This window comes from Gorilla gorilla, chromosome 20 (assembly GCF_029281585.2).
Source record: "Gorilla gorilla gorilla isolate KB3781 chromosome 20, NHGRI_mGorGor1-v2.1_pri, whole genome shotgun sequence".
Classification (NCBI taxonomy): Eukaryota; Metazoa; Chordata; class Mammalia; order Primates; family Hominidae; genus Gorilla; species Gorilla gorilla.
Window position 1 is genome coordinate 51,412,143 of NC_073244.2, and position 13,603 is coordinate 51,425,745.

Consider the following 13,603-nt stretch of genomic DNA (forward strand, 5'->3'; position numbering starts at 1 on the left):
TGAGGGAATTCAAGGCAAGAATTTGGAGGTGAGGTAGGAAAGGAAATAACCAGCCAGCCCCAGGTGTTCACCCAGCCCTAGTGTTGAGTCAGACATGAGTGAAGCATCCTCTGGAATCACAGCCTGAAATATCCTTCAGAAAACATCACTTTCACTACATGATCTACCACCCACATGAGTCCAGTTAACTGAGCAAGATCAGAAGAAAAGATTGCTCTAAAACATCATGTGTTGGGAGGTTTGCTGTGCTGCAATGCCTAGTGAAACAGCAACAAAGCAAGGTCTGCTCACTGTGTCCATATGTATGAATTGTGTTCATCCCAACAATAAACTACATATTTTCTGATCTAAAACCATAACCATTTGTTTTTCAATAGAAATTCAAGGATTCTGCCACTTACATCAGAAAAATCTCGCTATTATTTTTAAACATCAACAATTGGGGTTCTTTAAGGGAAATCTTGGGACTCTTGTGATTCTATAACTATTTCTTGGATTGAAGTTTTCATGTGGGAAGTGTGTCTGTTTCTAAAGTTTCTGCATGGTAGCCTGTACAAAGCCAGGCACCGTGACTACACAATAAATATCCTGAGAACAATGGAAATAATTAGAAAATTCCACCAGATTGTCCTCAAGTTACAAAATTTCTCCCCAAAGCCTCGAGGTACACCTGTGAGGCTTTAAACAGCTACCCAACATTTCAGTGCAGTGAGTCATCTAAGATTGGGTAAGGTATTTGTCTCAGAGTCTCTGATGTCAACAATGTGCTGTAGAAAGATGCCATACATAATGACTTCTAAGACATTCTAAGGACCTTGTCACTCCCGGAGTCACAAGAAGGTTTATCCACTTTGGTTTCTGGATGCCTCCCATAAAGTTCCTTGGGCCTTCTTGAGGATGATGACTTCCTCTTTCCCCATTAAAGCAAGAACCAAATCCTGGGAAGTTTGGTGATGTTTTAATGACCAAGTGCAGGGGAAAGGGTGAGGAGAGACCATGCTGTTAGTAGGCTCTGGGGATTCTGTGGTCACATAGAAAGAGGGATTCCATAGTGAAGGATATGAACAGACGCTTCTCAAAAGAAGATATTTATGCAGCCAAAAGACACGTGAAAAAATTATCATCATCACTGGCCATCAGAGAAATGCAAATCAAAACCACAATGAGATACCATCTTATACCAGTTAGAATGGCAATCATTAAAAAGCCAGGAAACAACAGGTGCTGGAGAGGATGTGGAGAAATAGGAACACTTTTACACTGTTGGTGGGACTGTAAACTAGTTCAACCATTGTGGAAGTCAGTGTGGCGATTCCTCAGGGATCTAGAACTAGAAATACCATTTGACCCAGCCATCCCATTACTGGCTATATACCCAAAGGATTATAAATCATGCTGCTATAAAGACACATGCACACGTATGTTTTTTGAGGCACTATTCACAATAGCAAAGACTTGGAACCAACCCAAATGTCCAACAATGATAGACTGGATTAAGAAAATGTGGCACATATACACCATGGAATACTATGCAGCCATAAAAAATGATGAGTTCATGTCCTTTGTAGGGACATGGATGAACCTGGAAACCATCATTCTCAGCAAACTATCGCAAGGACAAAAAACCAAACACTGCATGTTCTCACTCATAGGTGGGAATTGAACAATGAGAACACATGGACACAGGAAGGGGAACATCACACACCAGGGCATGTTGTGGGGTGGGGGAAGTGGGGAGGGATAGCATTAGGAGATATACCTAATGTTAAATGATGAGTTAATGGGTGCAGCACAGCAACATGGCACATGTGTACATATGTAACAAACCTGCATGTTGTGCACATGTACCCTAAAACTTAAAGTATAATTTAAAAAAGCAGCATTCCTCAACAGTGAGGGGTGTGGTCATCTCCCTCAATTGCAGAGAGACATTGAGGTCAGGGAGACATCTCTCCACACTTGCATTATCTCCACAGAACATGGTTGAAGTGGATGGGCAAAGATGTAACACTGTTGGCCATTTATTATTACCTAAAAGAGGGAAAATGCACCAGAAAGACAGTATGCCACCAAACAAGCTTTCCCCCTCCTCTCCACTCTGTCCTAGTACCTACAACATCCCCTGAGAAAACTATTAGCTATATAACTGAACCCAAGACACACACTTCTATTTACATATTAACATTTGTGCCTATTTTAGAGAGTTGCTTACTTTCTTTCTAATGTTTCATATCATTCTTCCAGCAAGGCTCTACCACTCTGTGTCACATGTTCCGTGTTTGCTCAGCCTCCCCTCTAGCTTGGAAAATCCCCATGGCTAGTGACTGTTTCATGAACTTGAATCCTGCATCTTGTAGAGGGGTTCACACAGGGTTAACGCTAGACCATGTTCATTGAATGTATATCTTTCAGTTCTGTGAACTATGACTGCCATTCACTGCTGATGGCCTAGTTTCTCTTTGGAGTTGCCTAGATTTGGGCTGACGGTGGCCAAGAATAAAACTCAAGTGTTGTTGGAGAGGCCCAATTGGACAAGTGTTGCAAAACATAGGCTATCATTTTGAACAGCTTCTAAGCATAGAAAGAGATCCCTCACTTGAATCTGAATAAAATGTGAATCTTTTGGCCTATCCATTAGAAAGGGACAGAATATTGGGACATATTCTTTATTACTGAGGCTATAAATTAACCTTCTAGGTGTCAATTTGTTAAATTTAAAATACACACATTTTTGAACCATTTATTTTTTTCTTTGTAATTATCTTTCAATATAAGTAAGGGAGGTGGATAATGACAAAATAAATTACTAGAAGTCTTAATACAGCACCATTTGTGAGAACAAAATATTGGAGATAACCTCAAGGCCCATCAAAACAGTCAAGTTCGGTAATTTTGGGTAATCCTTCTAATGCAATATTATGCAATCTTTAAAAACTGAGGAAGCACCATTAGTAGACGGGATCCTCAAGGTATATTCTTTGACAACAAATCAAATCAGTTTTTAAGGTGTAATGTGTAGAGCAATGTATACTGGGATTTTCTTAAAAACAAGTGAAATTATAGATCTATATGTTTCCATAAGCAAAGATTTCCTGTGGAAGGAGAGCAGAGCACTGGTAATGCTCTCAGGAATAAGACTGGGTCCAGGAGTGAGACAAAGCCTTGATTTTTCATTGACTAAAACAATTTTATTCTTATGGATATTGTATTCATTCAGCTAAGTGAAAATTTAAATAACTGCGTAAGTAGAAATGAGCACAATGGGAAAAGACTGAGGAGATTCTACACTTTGGGGGAAATCCTAGGTGAGATGACCTTGACCCTAATCAGATTTTGGAAAAGAGCTGAGAATGGCAGTGCAAGCAGAGGGTGCTCTGCCCGGGGCAGGAGTAGTTATGAGAGATGGGTCCTGAACAACTACTGGGGCCAGGCCAGGGAGAGCTGCCTTCTGCTCTCAGAGCCCAAGAAGGCCAGGTATTGGGAGCTCCTTGGGCATTCACCTTATATTCATTGTCCAGCACCAAGATGCTCAGATCAAATGGTTTGCCATTCTCAAAGAACCCATTGTAGCAGCTCCCCTCATATGTCCAGGCCACACACGGCTGTCAATGACCAATGGCCAAAGTGCACTCAGAAATGGAAGGGAATGTCTGAGACCTCATTTGTCCCAGTGTAGAATTCCATCTGCAGCGCTGAATGATTGCTGAGGGCAAAGCATACAAAGTGTTGGGCAGGCCCCTCCCTTGTGGGGCACACAATCAACACACACACACAAATCCCTTCCTTTCTTTCCCCAGTACAGAACAAAGGCTCCCTTGTCATACTACAGGCCTTGTCCCTGTGGGGCTGTTTTAGCTCCCCATATTTCCCCCACGTGGGGACTTGCTCTGCCCCTCATCAAAAGATGGAAAGTGAGCCACAGTCACTTACCTGGGCCTATGTTCATTCTCTGAAAATTCCATGCCCCTTGATAAAGAGCCACAGCCTCAACCTTTGAGTGTCCTCTTCCCCTAGGCCCCATGACTAGCCCAGAGTTCAGCCACTGCAGGTTTCATGCCTGGTGCTGGAGGGTCCCCAGGATCTACAGTGGCATGGTACCTCCATCCTGCCAACTACACATTTCCACATTACCCACATGAGACCACGTCCTGAGTAAATATTCTCCTTTCTTTTCCACCCCTGTGCCATGGACCATGGAGTACTCATATGAAAGGGATGATTGATGTCCCTCTGATTGTCATGCAAGAACCAATGGACAAGGACACAGGCCTTGTGTGTGGCACTTGCTAGGAGATTGAGAGTGGGTGAGAGGGGCCAGGCCAGGTGTGGCCTCCAGCTTTGTGACACATTCCCATGACGCAGAAGGTTAGAGATCAACAGGCAAACTGTGAGGACTTCCCTCTTTCACCCTATTGCAGTCAGAACTCCATATTCCTAAAGACATGAGGAGCAAGGATTCAGAAGCCAGGCTTCCTGGACTCCAGTCCAGATTGTGCCTCTTACTGGCAGTGCAATCGTAGATCCGTTACTTGAGCGCTGCCTAATTTAATTTCCCATGTACAAGGAAGATTATTTAAACTCTTTCTTTCCTCTACTTTCTATACTTTTTACTTTTTTGTCTTTATTAGAAATTCTTACTTTGTAGGGTCATCTTAGAGAAATTAATATCTGTGAAAACAAGACCTGAGGATGTAACAGTAGAGAAATCCATTCCAGTAAGAAGCAACACTTGTTGAACGAGAGAGGGAAATAACAAAAGCACAGGAAACCCCTGTGTGTGGGATGAACATGCATCACAGTCATCAAGGGCCACGGACGTCGTTCCCAGAAGTTGTAAAAGTTGTTGAAAGCACAGCCCCACCACTTAGACAAATGAAGAGTGTGGGTTAAGGAAGTAGATAGAGAGAACCTACAAGTGGATATTTTGTCTTTCTTTTTGAGACATGATCTTCCTCTGTCACCCACGCTGATGTGCAGTGGTGCACCCGTAGCTCACTAAAGTCTTGAACTTCTGTGCTGCTTGGATTCTCACACCTTGGCTTCTGAGTAGCTGTAATGAAAGATGCTCGCCACTATGCTTGTCTGTTACTTAAATTTTTTGTAAAGACAGTGTCTCACTATTTTGCCCAGACTGCTCTCAAACTCCTGGCTTCAAGTTATTTTCCCATCTTTGCCTACCAAAGTGATGGGATTATAGGCATGAGCCAGCAAACCCTGCTACTTTGATGATTAATATCCACAGTAAGCTCTATCTGAACTGAGGCTACACTTGTTCCTTCCCGGTTTGGGGTGATTCAGTCTCTGAAACCACAGTATCTAATGTTATTCCTCAGAGAGTCAGGATTTGCATACCCTCCTGAACTAGAATGGGAAGGGCAGGCTTGGGTGGGGGACAGGAAGAGACCTGAGGATGACAGGGAGGAGATGATGGTCACTGTGTGCAGACCCCACCTAAGGAACCATCGTTCCCATAGTCTGGATTCCTCTTTTCCACTCTGCCTGGGAAGAGACATCTACAGATGATACATTCTGCTCTCATTAATGCTCATAAACGAGTCATTGGTAACTCCCAGTCCCCAAGATCCCCACCAGTTCTGCCACCCGGCATCCACATTGACACACATGGGAAGATGCACAGCTGCTTCATCAGAAGCCCTGCTGTGTGAGGAGGAACCTTCACATGGACAGAAAGCCACATGTATGTTCCCAGTTCAACACCCAGTCATATCCCAGCACACACACCCACAGTCACACAGAGCCATGCCACTCACTGAGTCACACATGCCTGCTCACTGTGCATGTAAAGGTGCTCATGCATTGGTCTGGCTGTGCTCATACACACACCACAGACAGGAAGACAAAACACAGTCACCCTCTTACACTCAGGTACATTTCACCCATGCTCGTGGCCTCTCCACCTCCCACCTAAGGTCACATCATCTCAGCAGAGTTCTCTCTCATCAGATGCCATTGCACCCTCACAAAAGGTTACACTGGTCCAGGGTCCATACTCAACACCCCACAAACATCTCAGACACCATAGCCCCAGGGTCTCTGTCTTCCGCACACACACAACTCTAGTAAAGTACTCACAATACAAACTCTCACATTTTCATCTCATGAAGTCTCTATTCCAGCTTCCTTTATGTGACTTGAGGTTATAGAAGGGTGTGCCTTTTCAACACACAGGTAGGGGTGACATATTTGCTCCCTTAGGTTGGCTCTTCTGAATTGTGTCTAGGCTTCAGTGTGAATGTCTTAGACTTGCAGCATTTAAATGGTCCCTGTCAGCCCTGCCATGTGGCTTCATTCCTGATTCCAAGACACTCTCAGCAAGGATTCCCCACCGGGTGAGAAGGGGTAAGGTGTCAGAAACAGACTCAGTCACAATCACACTTGTTTGCAAGCCTGTGTCTGTGATGCAGCAGAAATGACAGTGATGGAGGTACCGGGGGAGGAAGGGGTCACCAGGGAAATGCACAGATAAGGATGATGGAGTGAAGATGAGGGATTGTGAAGTCCAGCATCCATGCCTCTCATTAAGCCTTCTCTTCACTGTGCATAATTTCCCAAGAAGGTGTACATTTTCTTAATTTGTACAGTGGTAAAAATAGTGAAGATTCTTGTAGAAATCTTTGGTAGTGAAAGATAACCTTTCCGTTTCCCTATAGAGGTTCTGGGGGAACACTGGTCTTGATCCTAAGCAGGACCTATGGAGGAAGGCAGAGAAAGCCCTTGTGTTCCCCGATCCCACAATGGTCCCCTTGGCTCTGCCAGGTGAGGGCTGTTCCCATCTGCCTCTCACACACCTGGGCTCTAGCTGCACCCTTTTCTTTTCATTGAGTGTCCATGGGAATCAGAATTTTCAGAGACACTCATTCTCCTGCAGATTCAGGGAGAAAGTTGAGGTTCTTAAGTCTAGTTCTTGATTTGTGTGTTCCTTAGTTCCAGACTGTGTGAGGACATGTGCAGGTACAGGTGATTGGACTTCAGTCATAATGAAGTCTTCTTCACCTGGGGTGGGAGACTCAGGACCCCTCCTCAAGCTCTCTTTTCATGATGAAGGGAAGCATCCTTAAAACCTGTATTAGAATTTAAAGATGGAGTGAATTAGAATTCCCTTCCTCCTTTGCTTTCTTCTCCCTCTTACTTCACTTTTCTCTTCAGTGTTATTGTCAGTGAATTGACACTATTGACTTTATAGAAAAAATTGATCCCAGTTGCCAAAGAGATGTATATTATGATGAGTAACGTTTTTGAGGAACTGCATAATATATTCCACAGCAGCCACACCATCCTACACTCCAAACAGCAATGTTCAAGGGTTCCAGTTTATTCACATCCTCACATTTGTTAGTTTTCATTTTTTTAATGTAATAGCCATCCTAATGAGTGTGAAGTGGTATCTCATGGTGGTTTTGACTTCCATTTCCCTAATGACCCGTGACGTGGCATATGTTTTCATGTGTATATTGGTCTTTTGTCTGTCATTTGTTTTTAATTTTTGTGGGTCCATAATAGGTGTATACATTAATCTGGTACATAAAATATCATATAGGGATGCAAATAATCACATCACAGAGAGTAGGACATCTGTCTACTCAAGCATTTATCTTTTCTGTTGCACACAATCCAATGACAGTTGTCTGGGTATTTTAAAATGTAAAAGTATATGACTACTGGGTAAATGACGAAACTAAGGCAGAGATAAGTAAGTTCTTTGAAATCAATGAGAACAAAGACACAATGTACCAGAATCTCTGAGACACAGCTAAAGCAGTGTTTAGAGGCAAATTTATAGCACTAACTGCCCACAAAAAGGTGGAAAATATCTAAAATCGACACCTTAACATCACAATTAAAATAACTAAAAAAGCAAGAGCAAATTCACATGCTTAGAACAAGGCAAGAAATAACTAAGATCAGAGCAAAACTCAAAAAGATAGAGACATAAAAAACCCTTCAAAAAATCAATGAATCCAGAAGCTGATTTTTTGAAAAGATTAACAAAATAGACTGCTAGCCAGAGTAATAAAGAAGAAGAGAGAGAAGAATCAAATAGACACAATAAAAAATGATAAAGAGGATATCACCACTCATCCCACAGTAATACAAATTACTATCAGAGAATACTATAAACACCTCTACACAAGTATACTAGAAAATCTGGAAGAAATGGATACATTCATAAACACATACACTCTCCCAAGACTAAACCAGGAAGAAGTCGAATCCGTGAATAGACAAATAACAAGTACAGAAATTGAGGCAATAATTAATAGCCTACCAACCAAAAAAAGCCCAGGACCAGGCAGATTCACAGCTGAGTTGTACCAGAGGTACAAAGAGGAGCTGGTACCATTGTTCTGAAACTATTCCAAACGATAGAAAAAGAGGGACTCCTCCCTAACTCATTTTATGAGGCCAGCATCATCCTGATACCAAAACCTGGCAGAGACACAACAAAAAAAGAAAATTTCAGGCCAATATCCCTTATGACCATCGATACGAAAATCCTCAATAAAATACTGGCAAACTGAATCCAGAAACACATCAAAAAGCTTATCCACCACGATCAGTCGGCTTCATCCCTGGGATGCATGGCTGCTTCAACACACACAAATCAATAAATGTAATCCATCACATAAACAGAACCAATGACAAAAACCACGTGATTATCTCAATAGATGCAGAAAAGGCCTCCGATAAAATTCAACACCCCTTCATGCTAAAAACTCTCAATAAACTAGGTATTGATGGAACGTACCTCAAAATAATAAGAGCTATTTATGACAAACCCACAGGCAATATCACAATGAATGGGCAAAAGCTGGAAGTGTTCCCTTGGAAACTGGCACAAGACAAGGATGCCCTCTCTCACCCCTCCTATTCAACATAGTATTGGAAGTTCTGGCCAGGGCAATCAGTCAAGAGAAAGAAATAAAGTATATTCAAATAGGAAAAGAGGAAGTCAAATTGTCCCTGTATGCAGATGTCATGATGGTATAATTAGAAAACCCCATTGTCTCAGCCCAAAATCTGCTTAAGCTGATAAGCATCTCTAGCAAAGTCTCAAGATACAAAATCAATGTGCAAAAATCACAAGCATTTCTATACTCTGATAATAGACAAACAGAGAGCCAAATCATGACTGAACTCCCATTCAGAATTGCTACAAAGTGAATAAAGTACTTAGGAATAGAACTTACAAGGGATATGAAGGATCTCTTCAAGGAGAACTACAAACCACTGCTCAAGGAAATAAGAGAGGATAAAAACAAATGGAAAAACTTTCCATGTTCATGGATAGGAATAACAAGTATCATGAAAATGGCCATACTGCCTAAACTAATTTATAGATTCAATGCTATCCCCATCAAGCTACAATTGACTTTCTTCGCTATAGCCAAGACAATCCTAAGCAAAAACAAGAAAGCTGGAGGCATCAGGCTACCTGACTTCAAGCTATACTATAAGGCTACAGAAACCAAAACGGCATGGTACTGGTACCAAAACAGATGTATAGACCAATGGAACAAAACAGAGACCTCAGAAATAACACCACACATCTACAACCATCAGATTTTTGAGAAATCTGACAAAAACAAACAATGGGGACAGGATTACATATTTAATAAATGGTGATGGGAAAACTGGCTAGCCATATGCAGAAAACTGAAACTAGACCCCTTTCTTACTCCTTATATGGAAATTAACTCAAGATGGATTAAAGACTTAAATGTAAGACCTAAATCCAAAAAAAAAACCCTAGAAGAAAACCTAGGTAATACCCTCAGGACATAGGCATCGGCAAAGACTTCATGACTAAAACACCAAAAGCAATGGCAACAAAACCCAAAATTGACAAATGGGATCTAATAAAACTAAAGAGCTTCTGCACAGCAAAAGAAACAATCATCAGAGTGAACAGGCAGCCTACACAATGGGAGAAAATTTTTGCAATGTATCCATCTGACAAAGGGCTAATATCAAGAATCTACAAGAAACTTAAACAAATTTACACAAAAAACCCAAACAACCCCATTAAAAAGTGGGCAAAGGATATAAACAGACACATCTTAAAAGAAGATATTTATGTGCCCAACAAACTTGTGAAGAAAAGCTCATCATCGCTGGTCATTAGACAAATGCAAATCAAAATCACGATGAGATACCATCTCACTCCAGTTGGCATGGTGATCACTAAAAAGTCAGGAAACAACAGATGCTGGATAGGATGTGGAGATTGGAATGCTTTTACACTCTCGGTGGGAGTGTAAGTTTGTTCAATCATTGTGGGAGGCAGTGTGGCAGTTCCTCAAGGATCTAGAACCAGAAATAACATTTGACCCAGCAATCTCATTACTGAGTATGTACCCGAAGAATTATAAATCATTCTACTATAAAGAAACACGCACACGTATGTTTATTGCAGCACTGTTCACAATATCAAAGACTTGGAACCAACCCAAATGATAGACTGGATAAAGAAAATGTGGCACATATACACCAAAGAATACTATGCAGCCATAGAAAAGGATGAGTTAATGTCCTCTGCAGGGACATGGATGAAGCTGGAAACAATCATTCTCAGCAAAGTAACACAGGAACAGAAAACCTAACACCGCATGTTCTCTCTCATAAGTGGGAGTTGAACAATGGGAACACATGGACATAGGGAGGGGAACATCACAAACTGGGGCCTTTTGAGGGTTGAAGAACAAGGGGAGAGATAGCTTTCAGAGAAATACCTGATGTAGATGATGGGTTGATGGGTGCAGCAAACCACCATGGCACATGTGTACCTGTGTAACAAACCTGCACGTTCTGCACGTGTATTCCAGAATTTAAAGGATAATAATAATTAAAAATAAATAAATAAATAAATACACAGAGATAAATATACCATAAAGCTGTTTTCAGATACTGGAAAAAAAAAGAAGGCTCTGTGTGTGTGTGTGTGTGTGTGTGTGTGTGTGTGTGTGTGTGTGTTTTGAATCAGAGTCCCACTCTTTCACCCAGGCAGGAGTGTAGTGGTGCAATCTTGACTCATTGCAACCCCTGCCTGCTGGGTTCAAGCAATTCTCATGCCTCAGTCTCCTGAGTAGTGGGGATTACAGGCATGTGCTACTATGGCTGGCTAATTTTTGTATTTTTAGTAGACTGGGTTTCACCACATTTCCTAGGCTGGTCTCAAACTTCTGCACTCACATGATCTGCTCTTCTTGATTTCCCAAAGTGCTGAGATTACAGGTGTGAGCCACCTTGTCTGGCCCTTGATGGGGCTCTTAAGCAGCTGCTTGTTCAAGTGGAGTCTGCTTCCACTGTGTAAATTGTCTTCAATAAATCTGTGCCCACTCTGTGGCATTTTGTTCAATTTACTTTTCCAATATGCCAAGAACGTGGACAACTCACATTTAGGACACTCTATCTTGTAACATCCATATAGAAAAAGCACCTCCATGAGAACCAAGAATCAGGTAGGCCCTCGTAGTACCTGTTTTTAACTCTGTATTGCTGAAAGAGGCATTGAAGTGATAAGAAAAAGTGTTTCAACTCCAGTCTTGCATGCCAATTGAGGGAGCACTTAAACCAGCCTTAGCCAAGGGGAATCTTTTATCCCATTGGCTGGAACTTGAATTCCAGCAAATCCTACAGTGCTCTGGGGCTCCAAGTAACTTTGAAAGGTTGTCTAAGGGCTTTCCATATGGTAAAGAGTTTTATTCAAATGAACATCTGACTATCCTAAATATATATGCACTCAGCACAAAAGCACCCAGATTCATAAAGCAAGTTCTTAGAGACCTTCCAAGAGACTTTGAATAATAGAATTCACAGTAATAGTGAGGGACTCCAACACCCCACTTACAGCATTAGAAAGACCATTGAGGTAGAGAATTAACGAAGACATTCAGAACTTAAACTCAGCACTTGATCCATGGACCCGATAGACTTCTCCAGGACTTTTCACCCAAAAAACAATAGAATATATATTTTTCTCAAAACCAAATGGAATATACTCTAAAACTCACCACATAATCAGACATAAAATACTCCTCAACAAATAGAAAAGAATAGAAATGATAGCAATCCTTCTTTCAGATTACAGCACAATAAAATTAGAAATCAAGACTAAGGAAATCACTCAAAACCATACAATGACATGGAAATGGAATAGCCCTGCTACTAGATGACTTTTGGGTAAATAATGAAATTAAGTCAGAAATTGAGAAGTTTTTTGAAACTGATGAGAACAATGAAACTAGTTAGAAAAATAATACAACATACAAAATCTCTGGGACACAGCTAAGGCAGTATTAAAAGGATTATTTATAGCACTAGATGCCGACATGAAAAAGTTACAAGGATCTCAACTTAGCAACATAACCTCACACCTAAAAGAACTAGAGAATGCCTACCATGTGACGATTTTGAAAAAACTAATTTTGAAATTACAAAAGAAGTAGAGAACACGTCAACCTCAAATTTAGAAGACAAGAAATATCAAAAATCAGAACTAAACCAAAGGAGATCAAGACACGAAAAACCAGTCAAAAATTCAATGATTCCAGGAGTTCATTTTTTTGAAAAAAGTGACAAAATAAACTGCTTGCCAGACTAATAAACAAGAAAAGAGAGAAGATTCAAATAAACACAATTGGAAACAACAAAGGGGATATTACCACAGACACTACAAAAATATAAACAACCATCAGGTAGATTATAAACAGTTCTATGCACACAAACTAAAAAATCTACAGAAAATAGATAGATTCCTAGATACATACACCTGACCAATACTGAACCAGGAAGAAATTGAATCCCTGAAGAGACCAACAATGAGCTCCAAAACTGAATCAGTAATGAGAAGCCTACCACCCAAAAAAGGCCCAGGACCAGATGGATTCACAGCTGAATTCTACCAGGTATACAAAGAAGAGCTGGTATCATTCCTACTGGAAGTATTCCAACAAATTGAGGAGGAGAGATACCTGCCTAACTCATTTTGTGAGGCCAGCATTATCTTGATATCAAAACCTGGCAGAGACACAACAACAACAACAAATTTCAGGCAAATATCCTTGATGAAGATCAATAAAAATATCCTCAACAAAATACTGGCAAACTGAATCCAGCAGCACATGAAAAAAGCTTACCCACCATGATCAAGTAGGCTATACCCCTGGCATGCAAGGTTGGTTCAACATATGCCAATCAATAAATTTGATTCATCACATAAACACAGCAAAAGACAGAAATCACATGATTATCTCAATAGATGCAAAAAAGGCTTTCAGTAGAATTCGACACATTTTCATGTTAAAAACCTCAATCAACTGAGTATTGAAGGAACATACCTCAAAATAATAACAGTCATCTATGACAAACCTACAGCCAGCATCAGAGTGAATGGGCAAAAGCTCAAAGCATTCCCCTCTAAACTGGCACAAGACAAAGATGCTCTCTCTCACCACTTTTATTTAACATATTATCCAAGGTCCTGGCCAGAGCAATAGACAAGAGTAAGAAAAAAGGGCATCCAAAGAGGAAGAAAAGAAGTCAAATGATTCTTGTTTGCAGACAACATGATTCTGTATCTAGA